Source organism: Tursiops truncatus, chromosome 2 (assembly GCF_011762595.2).
Source record: "Tursiops truncatus isolate mTurTru1 chromosome 2, mTurTru1.mat.Y, whole genome shotgun sequence".
In the NCBI taxonomy this organism is placed as follows: Eukaryota; Metazoa; Chordata; class Mammalia; order Artiodactyla; family Delphinidae; genus Tursiops; species Tursiops truncatus.
Genome location: NC_047035.1, coordinates 49,270,519 through 49,287,161, shown reverse-complemented (window position 1 = coordinate 49,287,161; position 16,643 = coordinate 49,270,519). Strand labels below are relative to the sequence as shown.

At 40.1% G+C, this 16,643-nt stretch overlaps 1 long non-coding RNA gene across 1 annotated transcript in view; it reads left to right on the top strand.

Annotated features, from left to right (window-relative positions):
* Window positions 1–10,840: 10,840 nt before the first annotated feature.
* The window catches only part of LOC141277975 (uncharacterized), a 72,400-nt gene continuing 66,597 nt past the window's right edge, over window positions 10,841–16,643 (top strand). Inside the window, exon 1 of the long non-coding RNA XR_012329981.1 lies at window positions 10,841–10,862. This is a non-coding gene — a long non-coding RNA (uncharacterized lncRNA). The remainder of the gene's footprint in view (window positions 10,863–16,643) is intronic.

Here is a 16,643-nt window from a genome sequence, read left to right as displayed (position 1 = left end):
TTCTAAAAGTAAATTTTAAATTGAATATCCTACTTGCAGATTTAGATATGTTGGTATTTCATATCCAGCAACTTTTGCACCTGTTTTAGAGCCATTGAAATTAGAAAAACATAAGTTTAAATTGGAACTTTGATACTCTATAAGTAGTAAGATTCAGTTACATACTTGAACTAAACATCTAAAATGTTCCTTCTCCTTTAATGATTTTTTAGTTTTGATTCATTCATTACAAATGGTGATAATATCAGTACTGTATTGTGGCCATTAATGAAATCAGCTGTCCTTCTTTTTTACCCATTTGGCTATGTGTGACACTACTTATAAGCCTGTTCCCATTGTAGTATCACAACTCAGACTGGTTGTATCCTGAAAATGAAAATATAAGAAGTCAGTTGAGCAAATAGAGGTTTGATTTATCTGAAACTTCTTTTAAATCTAAGCATAATTGAGAGAGTTATGTTTTAAATTCCTTGAAACTATCTTGATACTTCACTTGGAAGAATAACTTAAGTAATTAAGTGTTTTTTTAAACTTCCTAAGCTTCAGTGCTTTACTAAAGCATGTAGTAGAAAGAAGGTTGCTAGTGGGTTAGAATGTATCAACTCAAGTAAGTACTTAGGAAGTTTCAACATATTGCTACCAAGGCATTCCTAAGAAACCTTCTCTAAACTTTAGTCTTTCTGTTTCCACAGAATCAAGTGTATACTTGGTTGGAAATTGTAAATGCTCTTAACCCTATCTTTCCAGCCCCAACCCAACTAGTGTTCCTGAAGCTACTTTAACAAATGAACTGTTGTTCTCTGAGCCTGCCTCATTCCATCTGTTGCTTCAAGAGTCAGCTCAAATCCTGTGAGTCCTTTCTGGCCCACAGTCATTTATTTCAGAAAGAAACTATTTTGTGGGTTTTTACCATTCTCTGGCAGTTAAATCATATACTATCTTGTAATATTTCTTCTCTTGCATTTATTATACCAATTAACGGACATGGAGCAACCACGATACATCTCTAGGCCTCGATTTGTGAGTAAAGTGATTTCTGAGGTTCTCTACCTTCAACAAGATAAACATTGCTCTCATCTGTTGTCTCGAAAAGCTGACTGTCAACTCTTTGGGGCCTGGAACTTATTGTTAGTTTGATACGAAGTGTAGTGTTGGGGGGAGACTTCTGGGCAGAGGTCAAGGGACCTGGCTTCAAATCTTGTCTCCACCCCTGAACAGGAATGCAACTGCCGCCTCTCTGGACACTGATTTTCATATTTATGAAATGAGGGAAAGTTGAGTAGTCTAGTGTTCAGATAAATGACTGGGGAAATTCTTGAACATTAAAGTTATTTGTAACTTTAGCTTCCTGGGCAAGTTTCCTAGAATATTAATTCCTTGTGAAGGAAGACAGTCAAATAGTAAAGCTATTAATGTTGACAGTAAGCTGTGTGAGTGTCACTAGGACCTCACTTGGGTCCTCAATCTACTGAGATGGGGGAGCAGGAAAAGAAAAACTCTTCTGCCTTTACTCTCATGGTAAGCACTGGTGTCATCATTCACACCAGAACCCAGATTTTAAGTTCTGCATTTCTTTGCAGCCCTGTGCTTCAGGGGAAGCTTGACTCCATCCTCGCTTACTAGGGGCAAGTTTAAATCCTATTTTATGTGGATTTTGTGTTTAGTATGCAAAATCTTACATGTCCTTTTGACAGTAACTTGAGTCTTCTCCTGAGAACGGGAGCAGTGTAAATTTGAAGGTGGTAAGGAAGAATTATTTTGCCATTTTGTCCCCTTTGAGGAGGAAGTAAAGGCTGAGGTATGTTTATGTCTTCTGAAATATGTGGGTTTTTTTTTTTAGTTTATTTTTTGTTTATTGTCAAGATTAAATGAGATAATGTATGTGAAAATGCCAGTTATAACTTAGCACGTGCAAACAGCTCAATATGGAATGTTTCTTAATCTAATGTTTATGAAAGGGGATTTCAGTTGAATAGCCCTACTGCTTAATAGACTATGTAACTTGCATTGTAATTTGAGCTATTTTTGAAGGTTTTTTTTGCAGACATGCAAAGAGTATGATTACTTTTTTTTTTTACATCTTTATTGGAGTATAATTGCTTTACAATGGTGTGTTAGTTTCTGCTTTATAACAAAGTGAATCAGTTATACATATACATATGTTCCCATATCTCTTCCCTCTTGCATCTCCCTCCCTCCCACCCTCCCTATCCAACCCCTCCAGGCGGTCACAAAGCACCGAGCTGATCTCCCTGTGCTATGCGGCTACTTCCCACTAGCTATCTACCTTACGTTTGTTAGTGTATATATGTCCATGCCACTCTCTCGCTTTGTCACAGCTTACCCTTCCCCCTCCCCATATCCTAAAATCCATTCTCTAGTAGGTCTGTGTCTTTACTCCTGTCTTACCCCTAGGTTCTTCATGACATTTTTTTTTCTTAGATTCCATATATATGTGTTAGCATACGGTATTTGTCTTTCTCTTTCTGACTTACTTCACTCTGTATGACAGATTCTAGGTCTATCCACCTCATTACAAATAGCTCAATTTCGTTTCTTTTTATGGCTGAGTAATATTCCATTGTATATATGTGCCACATCTTCTTTATCCATTCATCCGATGATGGACACTTAGGTTGTTTCCATCTCCGGGCTATTGTAAATAGAGCTGCAATGAACATTTTGGTGCATGACTCTTTGAATTATGGTTTTCTCAGGGTATATGCCCAGTAGTGGGATTGCTGGGTCATATGGTAGTTCTATTTGTAGTTTTTTAAGGAACCTCCATACTGTTCTCCACAGTGGCTGTATCAATTTACATTCCCACCAACAGTGCAAGAGGGTTCCCTTTTCTCCACACCCTCTCCAGCATTTTTTGTTTCTAGATTTTTTGATGATGGCCATTCTGACTGGTGTGAGATGATATCTCATTGTAGTTTGGATTTGCATTTCTCTAATGATTTATGATGTTGAGCATTCTTTCATGTGTTTGTTGGCAGTCTGTATATCTTCTTTGGAGAAATGTCTATTTAGGTCTCCTGCCCATTTTTGGATTGGGTCGTTTGTTTTTTTGATATTGAGCTGCATGAGCTGCTTATAAATTTTGGAGATTAATCCTTTGTCAGTTGCTTCATTTGCAGATATTTTCTCCCATTCTGAGGTTGTCTTTTGGTCTTGTTTATGGTTTCCTTTGCTGTGCAAAAGCTTTGAAGTTTCATTAGGTCCCATTTGTTTATTTTTGTTTTTATTTCCATTTCTCTAGGAGGTGGGTCAAAAAGGATCTTGCTGTGATTTATGTCATAGAGTGTTCTGCGTATGTTTTCCTCTAAGAGTTTGATAGTTTCTGGCCTTACATTTAGGTCTTTAATCCATTTTGAGCTTATTTTTGTGTATGGTGTTAGGGAGTGATCTAATCTCATACTTTTATATGTACCTGTCCAGTTTTCCCAGCACCACTTACAGAAGAGGCTGTCCTTTCTCCACTGTACATTCCTGCCTCCTTTATCAAAGATAAGGTGACCATATGTGCATGGGTTTATCTCTGGGCTTTCTATCCTGTTCCATTGATCTATCTTTCTGCTTTTGTGCCAGTACCATACTGTCTTAATTACTGTAGCTTTGTAGTATAGTCTGAAGTCAGGGAGCCTGATTCCTCCAGCTCCATTTCTCGTTCTCAAGATTGCTTTGGCTCTTCGGGGTCTTTTGTGTTTCCATACAAATTGTGAAATTTTTTGTTCTAATTCTGTGAAAAATGCCAGTGGTAGCTTGATAGGGATTGCATTAAATCTGTAGATTGCTTTGGGTAGTAGAGTCATTTTCACAATGTTGATTCTTCCAATCCAAGAACATGGTATATCTCTCCATCTATTTGTATCATCTTTAATTTCTTTCATCAGTGTCATAATTTTCTGCATACAGGTCTTTTGTCTCCTTAGGTAGGTTTATTCCTAGATATTTTATTCTTTTTGTTGCAATGGTAAATGGGAGTGTTTTCTTGATTTCACTTTCAGATTTTTCATCATTAGTGTATAGGAATGCCAGAGATTTCTGTGCATTAATTTTGTATCCTGCTACTTTACCAAATTCATTGATTAGCTTTAGTAGTTTTCTGGTAGCATCTTTAGTATTCTCTATGTATAGTGTCATGTCATCTGCAAACAGTGACAGCTCTACTTCTTCTTTTCCGATTTGGATTCCTTTTATTTCCTTCTCTTCTGTGATTGCTGTGGCTAAAACTTCCAGAACTATGTTGAATAAGAGTGGTGAGAGTGGGCAACCCTGTCTTGTTCCTGATCTTAGTGGAAATGCTTTCAGTTTTTCACCATTGAGGACGATGTTGGCTGTGGGTTTGTCATATATGACCTTTATTATGTTGAGGAAAGTTCCCTGTATGCCTACTTTCTGCAGGGTTTTTATCATAAATGGTGTTGAATATTGTCGAAAGCTTTCTCTGCATCTATTGAGATGATCATATGGTTTTCTCCTTCAATTTGTTAATATGGTGTAACACATTGATTGATTTGCGTATATTGAAGAATCCTTGCATTATTGGAATAAACCCCACTTGATCATGGTATATGATCCGTTTAATGTGCTGTTGGATTCTGTTTGCTAGTATTCTGTTGAGGATTTTTGCTCTATGTTCATCAGTGATACTGGCCTTTAGTTTTCTTTCTTTGTGACATCCTTGTCTGGTTTTGGTATCAGGGTGATGGTGGCCTCGTAGAGTGACTTTGGGAGTGCTCCTCCCTCTGCTATATCTTGGAAGAGTTTCAGAAGGATAGGTGTTAGCTCTTCTCTAAATGTTTGATAGAATTTGCCTGTGAAGCCATGTGTTCCTGGGCTTTTGTTTGTCGGAAGATTTTAAATCACAGTTTCAATTTCAGTGCTTGTGATTGGTCTGTTCATATTTTCTATTTCTTCCTGATTCAGTCTTGGCAGGTTGTGCATTTCTAAGAATTTGTCCATTTCTTCCAGGTTGTCCATTTTATTGGCATATAGTTGCTTGTAGTAATCTCTCATGACCTTTTGTATTTCTGCAGTGTCAGTTGTTACTTCTCCTTTTTCATTTCTAATTCTGTTGATTTGAGTCTTCTCCCTTTTTTTCTTGATGAGTCTGGCTAATGGTTTATCAATTTTGTTTGTCTTCTCAAAGAACCAGCTTTTAGTTTTATTGATCTTTGCTCTTGTTTCCTTCATTTCTTTTTCATTTATTTCTGATCTGATCTTTATGATTTCTTTCCTTCTGCTAACTTTGGGGTTTTCTTGTTCTTCTTTCTCTAATTGCTTTAGGTGCAAGGTTAGGTTGTTTATTTGATATGTTTCCTGTTTCTTAAGGTAGGATTGTATTGCTATAAACCTCCCTCTTAGAACTGCTTTTGCTGCATCCCATAGATTTTGGGTCGTCGTGTCTCCATTGTCATTTGTTTCTAGGTATTTTTTAATTTCCTCTTTGATTTCTTCAGTGATCACTTCATTATTAAGTAGTGTATTGTATTGTTTAGCCTCCATGTGTTTGTATTTTTTACAGATCTTTTCCTGTAATTGATATCTAGTCTCATAGCATTGTGATCGGAAAAGATACTTGATATGATTTCAATTTTCTTAAATTTACCAAGGCTTGATTTGTGACCCAAGATATGATCTATCCTGGAGAATGTTCCATGAGCACTTGAGAAAAATTTGTATTCTGTTGTTTTTGGATGGAATGTCCAATAAATATCAATGAAGTCCATCTTGTTTAATGTATCATTTAAAGCTTGTGTTTCCTTATTTATTTTCATTTTGGATGATCTGTCCGTTGGTGAAAATGGGGTGTTAAAGTCCCCTACTATGAATGTGTTATTGTCGATTTCCCCTTTTATGGCTGTTAGTATTTGCCTTATGTATTGAGGTACTCCTATGTTGGGTGCATAAATATTTACAATTGTTATATCTTCTTGGATCGATCCCTTGATCATTATGTAGTGTCCTTCTTTGTCTTTTCTAATAGTCTATTTAAAAGTCTATTTTGTCTGATATGAGAATTGCTACTCCAGCTTTCTTTTGGTTTCCATTTGCATGAAATATCTTTTTCCATTCCCTTACTTTCAGTCTGTATGTGTCTCTAGGTCTGAAGTGGGTCTCTTGTAGACAGCAAATATATGGGTCTTGTTTTTGTATCCATTCAGCCAATCTGTGTCTTTTGGTGGGAGCATTTAGTCCATTTACATTTAAGGTAGTTATTGATATGTCTGTTCCTATTCCCATTTTCTTAATTGTTTTGGGTTCGTTATTGTAGGTCTTTTCCTTCTCTTGTGTTTGTTGCCTAGAGAAGTTCCTTTAGCAGTTGTTGTAAAGCTGATTTGGTGGTGCTGAACTCTCTCAGCTTTTGCTTGTCTGTAAAGGCTTTAATTTCTCCATCAAATCTGATTGAGATCCTTGCTGGGTAGAGTAATCTTGGTTGCAGGTTTTTCTCCTTCATCACTTTAAATATGTCCTGCCACTCCCTTCTGGCTTGCAGAGTTTCTGCTGAAAGATCAGCTGTTAACTTTATGGGGATTCCCTTGTGTGTTATTTGTTGTTTTTCCCTTGCTGCTTTTAATGTTTTCTTTGTATTTAATTTTTGACAGTTTGATTAATATGTGTCTTGGCATATTTCTCCTTGGATTTATCCTGTATGGGACTCTCTGTGCTTCCTGGACTTGATTAACTATTTCCTTTCCCATATTAGGGAAGTTTTCAACTATAATCTCTTCAAAAACTTTCTCAGTCCCTTTCTTTTTCTCTTCTTCTTCTTGAACCCCTATAATTCGAATGTTGGTGTGTTTAATGTTGTCCCAGAGGTCTCTGAGACTGTCCTCAGTTCTTTTCATTCTTTATTCTTTATTCTGCTCTGCAGTAGTTATTTCCACTATTTTATCTTCCAGGTCACTTATCTGTTCTTCTGCCTCAGTTATTCTGCTATTGATCCCATCTAGAGTATTTTTCATTTCATTTATTGTGTTGTTCATCATTGCTTGTTTCATCTTTAGTTCTTCTATGTCCTTGTTAAATGTTTCTTGCATTTTGTCTATTGTATTTCCAAGATTTTGGATCATCTTTACTATCATTATTCTGAATTCTTTTTCAGGTAGACTGCCTATTTCCTCTTCATTTGTTAGGTCTGGTGCATTTTTATCTTGCTCCTTCATCTGCTGTGTGTTTTTCTGTCTTCTCATTTTGCTTATCTTACTGTGTTTGAGGTCTCCTGTTTGCAGGCTGCAGGTTCGTAGTTCCCGCTGTTTTTGATGTCTGTCCCCAGTGGCTATGGTTGGTTCAGTGGGTTGTGTAGGCTTCCTGGTGGAGGGGACTAGTGCCTGTGTTCTGGTGGATGAGGCTGGATGTTGTCTTTCTGGTGGGCAGTTCCACGTCTGGTGGTGTGTTTTGGGGTGTCTGTGGCCTTATTATGATTTTAGGCAGCCTCTCTGCTAATGGGTGGGGTTGTGTTCCTATCTTGCTAGTTGTTTGGCATAGGATGTCCAGCACTGTAGCTTGCTGGTCGTTGAGTGAAGCTGGGTGCTGGTGTTGAGACGGAGATCTCTGGGAGATTTTTGCCATTTGATATTATGTGGAGTTGGGAGGTCTCTTGTGGACCAGTTTCCTGAAGTTGGCTCTCCCACCTCAGAGGCACAGCACTGACTCCTGGCTGGAGCACCAAGAGCCTTTCATCCACAGGGCTCAGAATAAAAGGGAGAAAAAGTAGAAAGAAAGAATTAGTAGAAGTAGAAAGAAAGAAAGGAGGGAGGGCGGGAGGGAGCAAGGAAGGAAGGAGGGAAGGAAGGAAGAAAAGAAAGAAGATAAAGTAAAATAAAAGAAAGTAAGATAAAATATAATAAAGTTATTAAAATAAAAAAATAATTTTTAAGAGAGAAAAAAGAAACAAACAAACAAAAAAAACGGCCGTATAGAACCCTAGGACAAATGGTGGAAGCAAAGCTATAGAGACAAAATCTCACACAGAAGCATACACAGACACACTCACAAAAAGAGGAAAAGGGGAAAAAATAAATCTTGCTCCCAAAGTCCACCTCCTTAATTTGGGATGATTCGTTGTCTATTCATGTATTCCACAGATGCAGGGTACATCAAGTTGATTGTGGAGCTTTAATCCGCTGCTTCTGAGGCTGCTGGGAGAGATTTCCTTTTCTCTTCTTTGTTCTCACAGCTCCCAGGGCCTCAGGTTTGGATTTGGCCTCGCTCAGACAGGATGGGGTTAAAGGAGCCGCTGATTCGCGAGCTCTGGCTCACTCAGGCGGGGGCGGGGGGGGGGGGGGGGGGGAGGGGCTTGGAGTGCGGGGCGGGCCTGCGGCGGCCGAGGCCACCGTGACGTTGCACCGGCCTGAGGCGCGCCGTGCGTTCTCCCGGGGAACTTGTCCCTGGATCCCGGGACCCTGGCAGTGGCGGGCTGCACAGGCTCCCGGGAGGGAGGTGTGGAGAGTGACCTATGCTCGCACACAGGCTTCTTGGTGGCGGCAGCAGCAGCATTAGCGTCTCATGCCCGTCTCTGGGGTCCGCGCTTTTAGCCGCGGCTCGCGCCCATCTCTGGAGCGCCTTTAAGCAGCGCTCTTAATCCCCTCTCCTCGCGCACCAGGCAACAAAGAGGTAAGAAAAAGTCTCTTGCCTCTTCGGCAGGTCCAGACTTTTCCCCGGACTCCCTCCTCGCTAGCCGTGGCGCACTAACCCTCTGCAGGCTGTGTTCAGGCCGACAACCCCAGTCCTCTCCCGGCGCTCCGACCGAAGCCCGAGCCTCAACTCCCAGCCCCGCCCGCCCTGGCGGGCGAGCAGACAAGCCTCTCTCGGGCTGGTGAGTGCCGGTCGGCCTTGATCTTCTGTGCGGGAATCTCTCCGCTTTGCCCTCCGCACCCCTGTTGCTGTGCTCTCCCCCGCGGCTCCGAAGCTTTCCCCCTCCGCCACCCGCAGTCTCCGCCTGCGAAGGGGCTTCTAGTGTGTGGAAATCTTACTTCCTTCACAGCTCCCGCCCACTGGTGCGGGTCCCGTCCCTATTCTTTTGTCTCTGTTTTTTCTTTTTTCTTTTGCCCTACCCAGGTACGTGGGGGGGGGGGGGGGGTTTCTTGCCTTTTGGGAGGTCTGAAGTCTTCTGCCAGCGTTCAGTAGGTGTTCTGTAGGAGTTGTTCCACGTGTAGACGTTTTTCTGGTGTATCTGTGGAGAGGAAGATGATCTCCGCGTCTCACTCTTCCGCCATCTTCCCGGAAGCCCTGATTACTTTTTTTGATATGATTTTTTTTCTTTTTTCTTTTTTTTGCGGTACGCGGGCCTCTCACTGTTGTGGCCTCTCCCATTGCGGAGCACAGGCTCCGGACGCGCAGGCTCAGCGGCCATGGCTCACGGGCCTAGCCACTCCGCGGCATGTGGGATCCTCCCGGACCGGGGCACGAACCCGCGTCCCCTGCATCGGCAGGCGGACTCTCAACCACTGCGCCACCAGGGAAGCCCTTGATATGGTTTTTGAGCTCCTTGTCAATGGATGCTTTGACACATCATTGCTGGAGAAGCCAAACGACTCGATAACTTGCAATTAGATGCAGCATGTAAAAATTCTTTTGTTATGTTCGGTGTTTATGTATGAGTTCAGATTGTGCAATGGCCGCAAGCTTTAATCCAAGGATACACAAATTGTACAGAACGATGTTACTTATTCTCCCCTTTGCATATGAGCTTATAGAGAAATTATAGTACACAAGGACAGGACAATGTGGTGAGTATGTTTTTTCATTAAATTAAAGGACCATCTTTTATTCTGATATATTCTTCTACTTCTTAATGTTTTTAAAATTAAAAATGCTAAATTAAAAAAAGCCCAAAGTTTAGAGTTGACAATTTCTTGTGAGTATCCTAAATTTGGAGAATTTTATTGGGACACAAAATTTTGAACTCTGAGAACAACTCATCTAGTCTGAGATGAGTAAACTGAAGTTTCTTCACTAGACAGCTCATAAAAGGCAGTAGAAAGTGAGGATTCAGGTGTCCTTACATTAACTCATTTCTTTCTACTTCACGAAGTTTTCTCTGAGTGGGGTTAGTGGAAACCATGCCATGTTATACCACTGCAAACTTAAATGCGCTGTTCGTGTTGTTAAATGGAACCCAAGTCTTTTATCAAAAAGGTCTGTGGCTTATAGATCTATCAGGTGACTATTACTGTACCATTTAGGCCTGTAGTCTCATTTCTCTCTGTGTCTGTGTTGGAAAGACAGAATCAGCAAGATGAATGATTATCTTTCAAATTTAGTTGCATTAATAACATTTCTGCCTCCTCATATAGGGAGGTGAGATTGAATCTGATGCTTGGTACTAAGGAATAGAAAGACCAGTTAGGTACACTGAGGTTTTGTAACCCTTTTTTTTTTTTTTTTTTTTTTTTTACGTGAAGCATCATTATAAAACTTATAGTAAGAAGAGAAGTGCCCAAGTTAAGTTCATGTGGATCACATTCATGTCTTGGCACTATGACAGCTTACTGTTTGCTGAATGTATTCATTCTGCAGTGTTTACCACTGACCTTGAGGCAGACCACCAAAGAAAGCTCCAATGGTGCCAGTTATCAGACTTTGTGCAATACAAATTTTATTACAATATTTTCTATACTCTATCTCATGATCCCCATTGATTTACTTTATCTCTAATGTGAGGTATTGTTAAAAACACTTTACTTGTGTGTATTGCTTTAGAGTTTACCAAGAGCTTTCACAAGCTTTATTTCATTTGGCTCTCATAGAAACCTTGATTTTGGGGTAGGTATTATTATTATTATTATTATTTTTACAGATAAGAAAATTGAAACTCTGAGAGGCCAAGAGACCCGCTTGAGATTACACAACTAGTAAGTGCTACAATTAAGACTCGAACCTAGGATTGCTGACTTTAGTATAGAGTTAAATGCTTCTCAGATTATCTTCTGTAGAACATTAGTCTCACAAAATGTTTCATGAAGAAGATCTTCATGGTGAAATGAGTTTGGGAAAGCCTGTGTATGTTGTTCCTTCTGGATGCTCACAATACATCAGTCCCTGTACCAACAAGAGCTTTGTTCAACCTGATATTTCCCAGATTTATCTGAATATAGAAGCCCTTTTAAAACTAACACACTCTAAACACCCCAAGGCATTAGTATTCCTTAAAATACACTTTTGGGGGAATATTAGTGTAGTAACTTTTCCTATACCGTACTACCCTAATCTTGTATGGAACTTTTTGTATGGTACCTTATAATTTAAGCTTTCTGCTCTTGTCGAATGCTAGCTTCCTGAAAATACACCAAAATCATCCTATTGATAAACTAAAGCTGAGTTTATTGCTTACTATATATGGTAAGGACAGTCACTACATTGACAGTCTTAGTGGTGTCTTGGATAGAGGCAGGTTATTGAGTTCTTTTGGGATCTGGTTTAAGATGATTGTTTGATTTGAGGGCTTGTTTATGATGGGACATATTAAGGACTAGGGTTTTAAAGCAAATTTTGAAAAGTAAACAGTCATTCAATGCCATCTATTATTCTGAGAAGGGAGTATAAACTTGGCTGAGGGTCAATTGAATAGTCTAGCGTTCAGATAAATGACATTGAAGAAGTTCTTGAACAATGAAGCTATTTGCAACTTCAGCTTCCTGGGCAAGTTTCCTAGAATATAAATGCCATGTGAATGAAGACAGTCGAATAATAAAGTTGTTAATAGTAAGCTGTGTGGGTGCAGATGGGTTCAGTTATCAGTATGGCCCCCTTATTGCCATTCTTTGGCCTGAGCTGAAGGATTCACAACTGGGGATGTGATCTCACGATCTTGACTGCAGAGCTTCACTGCTCTTTGTAGCATCATTATCATGTATCCGGTTTCCTAGATGGTTGTTTCAGCATCCATAAGTGTTAGATTTTTCTGTTCTTTTACTGGATCATTTTTTTAATCATGTGGTGGGATGACAGTTGCATGGTGGCTATAAAACTTGTAGTCACCCATCTGAGCCCCTGTATAACAAATAGCAAGGGAAGGGTTATGACCAAAGTTTATAGAGTTCTAATGCCTGAGCCAAGAGTGCCCAAATTAAACTGGATGAACCGATTTTATTTCCAGTGTAATGAGCCTGCAGTACCAAATATGGGATTATTAGCCAAATTATCCAATTTTGTAATTCCTTTGTTAGTTTACCAGATCTCTTTAGTAGTAATAAAGATGTCATAGAAGTTTGGAAGGATATAAGCTCACCATTTCCCCCTACCTGCCTAAAACAGCACGTGATCCCCCTCAAGACACCAATATTATATCTAATGGGCTCTTATTCCATTTAATTTCCTGAACCTCTCGGATGAGGAGTTCCTTGGTGAAACTTTATAGCCTTGGTGGCTTTGTCTAGCTCCCCTTTGTCTGCGTTTCTCTGAATCATAGCGTGTCAGACTATCCTGAGGGCAGGTATCCCTCTATCAAGGTAACTACCCCCTGTCCATTTTGCAGGTAGTAGATGGTGGGCTTTTGTGTTTAAGATATAGGGGACTTCCCTGGCAGTCCAGTGGTGAAGAGTCCGTGCTTCCACTGCCGGGGGCACAGGTTCGATCCTGGTCAGGGAACTAAGATCCTGCATGCCGCGAGGGGCAGTCAAACAAACAAACAAAAAAAGATGTAATTGTGTTACATATTCAATTTTGTGTTACAAATCTGGTCATTGGTGCCACTCAGTCATCTATTTTTGGTCAAAATACCCCTATGGGTTGTCAAATAGTTTTTTATGATTTGGGGGCCACTTAAGAGTAGTCTGGCTCCAGGTGATGAAGTGTCAAGACCATTAATTAGGCAGATCTAAAGTGAAAGAAATAGTGTGTTTTACCTCTAAAACTGGATAAAGTGAGACAGCTTCCAAACATGCACCATCTATTCCCTAGTTCTCTCCCAAGCTCTGTATCTGTGAAAGCTAGCTCCCACAGAAGGTCCCAAGTATTAGTTTTGGTGGAAAGAAGAGTATTTGTTTTTCACCTAGATGATCATCATCTAGATCTATGATGACAGGGGATTTTAGATTTCTGGCTATACTTGTGTTTGCCATCCAAAAAGTCACCTAATAAAACAGTTGTCAGTTACCCAGAAAATCATCTGATACCATTATACGGAAGTAGAACCAAGGAAAGCCGGGTGCTCCTCCCAAAGGAAAATGTGTACAATTCCAGCAGTTAGTTCGATTGCATGCTTTAACCAGTTCATGAGTAAATTGTCTGTCCCTGAAGACTAAATCTTTGGTTTTAGGTTGTGCAAGGTTTAGGAGGATTTTGAGGAAAGGCTGCTCATACCTGTTGATGACAAGGCTGGGTGTATTGCATGAGCTCCTTGCAATATTTAGTCATGTCTACTTGCTAGTAGTGTGTGGAGTCTAGGATCCAATGAAATATTCCTAGATGTCTGGACAGGCGTGTTACTTAATCATAAGCCAAGAGCTGATGAAGCCCAGAGGAGTCATTAAAGCCAATGAGAAGATCTTAGACCATAGAACTTTGAGAGACTGAGAGCTTTGCTAAACTGAGTTTCAGAATTCCATTTGCTCTTTCTACTTTTCCTAGAAATTGGAGGCAATATGGATACAGGCATACCCCATTTTATGGTGCTTTGTTTTATTGCTCTTTGCAAATACTATATTTTTTACAAATTGAAGATTTGTGGCAGCCCTGTGTCGAGCAGGTAAATCAGCACCATTTTTGCAACAACATTTGCTCACTTTGTGTCTGAGTCACATTTTGGTAATTCTTGCAATGTTTCAAAGTTTTTCATTATTATATTTGTTATGGTGATCAGTGATCTTTGATATTACTATTGTAATTATTTTGGGGTGCCACAAACTGTGCCCCGATAAGATTGCAACCTTAATTGATAAATTGCGTGTGTTCTGACTGCTCCATTGACCAGCTGTTCACCCCCATCTCCTCCTTGGGCCTCCCTATCTCCTTAGAAACAGCAATATTGGAATTAGGCCAATTAATAACCCTGCAACGGCTTCTAAGTGTTTCAGTGAGAGAAAGAGTTGCATGTCTCTCACTTCAAATCAAAAGCTAGAAATGAGTAAGCTTAGTGAGGAAGACATGTCGAAGGCCAAGACAGGCTGAAAGCTGAGCCTCTTGTGTCAGTTAGCCAAGTTGTGAAGGAAAAGGAAAAGTTCTTAAAGGAAATTAAAAGTGCTACATGAATGTTAAGAAAGCAAAACAGCCTTATTTGCTGATATGGAGAAAGTTTGAGTGGTCTGGATTGAAAATCAAAACAGCCACAACATTCCCTTAAGCCAAAGCCTAATCCAGAGCAAGGCCCTAACTCTCTTCCATTCTGTGAAGGCTGAGAGAGGTGAGGAAGCTGCAGAAGAAAGTTTGAAGCTAACAGAGGTTGGTCCATAAGGTTTAAGGAAAGAAGCCGTCTCCATAACATAAAAGTTCAAGGAGAAGCAGCAAGTGCTAATGTAGAAGCTGCAGCAAGTTTATCCAGAAGATCTAGCTGAGACCATTAATACAGATGGCTACACTAAACAACAGATCTTCAATGTAGACTAAACAGGCTTATATTAGAAGATGCCATCTAGGATTTTCATAGCTAGAGAGGAAAAGTCATGCCTGGTTTCAAAGCTTCAAAGGACAGGCTGATTCTTGTTAGGGGCTAATGCAACTGGGGACTTTAAGTTGAAGCCAGTGCTCATTTGCCATTCCAAAAACCTGAGGCCCCTTAAGAATTATGCTAAGTTGACTCTGCTTGTGCTCTGTAAGTGCAACAACAAAGCCTGGATGACAGCACATCTGTTTACAACGTGGCTTACTGAATGTTTTACTGTTGAGAACGACTATTAGGAAAAAAATTCCTTTCAAAATATCACTGCTTATTGACAATGCATCTGGTCACCTAGGAGCTCTGTTGGAGTTATATAATGAGATTTATGTTGTTTTCATGCCTGGTAACATCCATTCTGTAGCCCATGGATAAAAGAGTCATTTCGACTTTCAAGGCTCACTATTTAAGAAATACATTTCTTAAGGCTAAAGCTACCATGGATAGTAATTTCTCTCATGGATCTGGACAAAGTAAATTGAAAATCTTCTGGAAAGGATTCATCATTCTAGATGCCATTAAGTGCATATGTGATTCACAGGAAGAGGTCAAAATATCAACCCTCATGGATGAATTTGAGGGGTTCAAGACTTCAGTGGAGGAAGTGACTGCAGATGTGGTGGAAATTGCAAGAGGACTAGAATTAGAAGTGGAGCCTGAAGGTGTGGCTGAATTGCTGCAATCTCATGATAAAACTTGAATGGATAAGGAGTTGCTTATGGATGAGCAAAGAAAGTGGTTCCGTGAGAGGGAGTTACTTCTCTCGAAGATGCTGTGAAGATTGTTGAAATGACAACAAAGGATTTAGAATAGTACATGAACTTAATTGATAAAGCAGTGGCAGGGTTTGAGAGGATTAACTCCAATTTTGAAAAAAGTTCTACTGTGGGTAAAATGGTTATATCAACAGCTTTACATGCTATAGAGAACTCGTTCGTGAAAGGAAGAGTCAGTCGATGTGGCAAACTTCATCTCTGTCTTATTTTAAGAAAAAGCACAGCCACCCCAGTCTTCAGTAACCACCACCCTGATCAGTCAGCAGCCGTCTACATGGAGGCCAGACCCTTCACCAGCAGAAAGATTATGACTCACTGAAGGCTCAGATGATGGTTATCATTTTTTAGCAATAAAACATATTTTTTAAAATAAATATATTTATTTATTTATTGGCTGCGTTGGGTCTTCGTTGCTGCGCACGGGCTTTCCTTAGTTGCAGACAGCAGGGGCTACTCTTCATTGCGGTGCATAGGCTTGTCATTGTGGTGGCTTCTCTTGTTGTGGAGCGTGGGCTCTAGAGCGAAGGCTCGGTAGTTGTGGCGCATGGGCTTAGTTGCTCTGCAGCACGTGGGATCTTCCCAGACCAGGGCTCGAACCGTGTCCCCTGCATTGGCAGGCGGACTCTTAACCACTGCACCACTAGAGAAGTCCCCAATATTTTTAAATTAAGGAATGTCCACGGTTTTTCTTTAGATATAATACTATTGCATATTTACTAGACTAAAATATAATGTAAATATAACTTTTGTATGCACTGGGAAACTGAAAATTTTGTGTGACTCGCTTTATTGCAATATTCATTATTGCAGTGGTCTGGAACTGAACCTGATGTATCTCCAAGGTTTGCCTGTAGAAACTTTCTGATTAAGTGGTAGGGCTTTACCTACCACTTATTAAAGCTCTTTAATAACAGTTCCAGAAAAATTGCTGCCCCTGACACTAGAGAGCTAGATTTGAATTCCCCAGGTTGGGGCATGAAATATGGTAGTTTCTCTCCTACTGTAGAGCCAGAGCTTTCTGGCAAGGGAAGACGAGTCTATCCTGAGAATAAGCAAATAATGACCAGGGCATATTTAAAACCCATAGCAGTGTGTACTTGTATGAAATCCATTTGGACATGTTCAAAGAGGACCTGAATGGGGAGCTTCTGTCCATGTTCAACTTTACAGCTTTTCCAGGGTAATGCTGGTGACATGAAACATGCACCAGCAAATTTAGCAAACTTTCCCTGCTGTGATGAGTAATTTTGTGTCAACCTGACTGA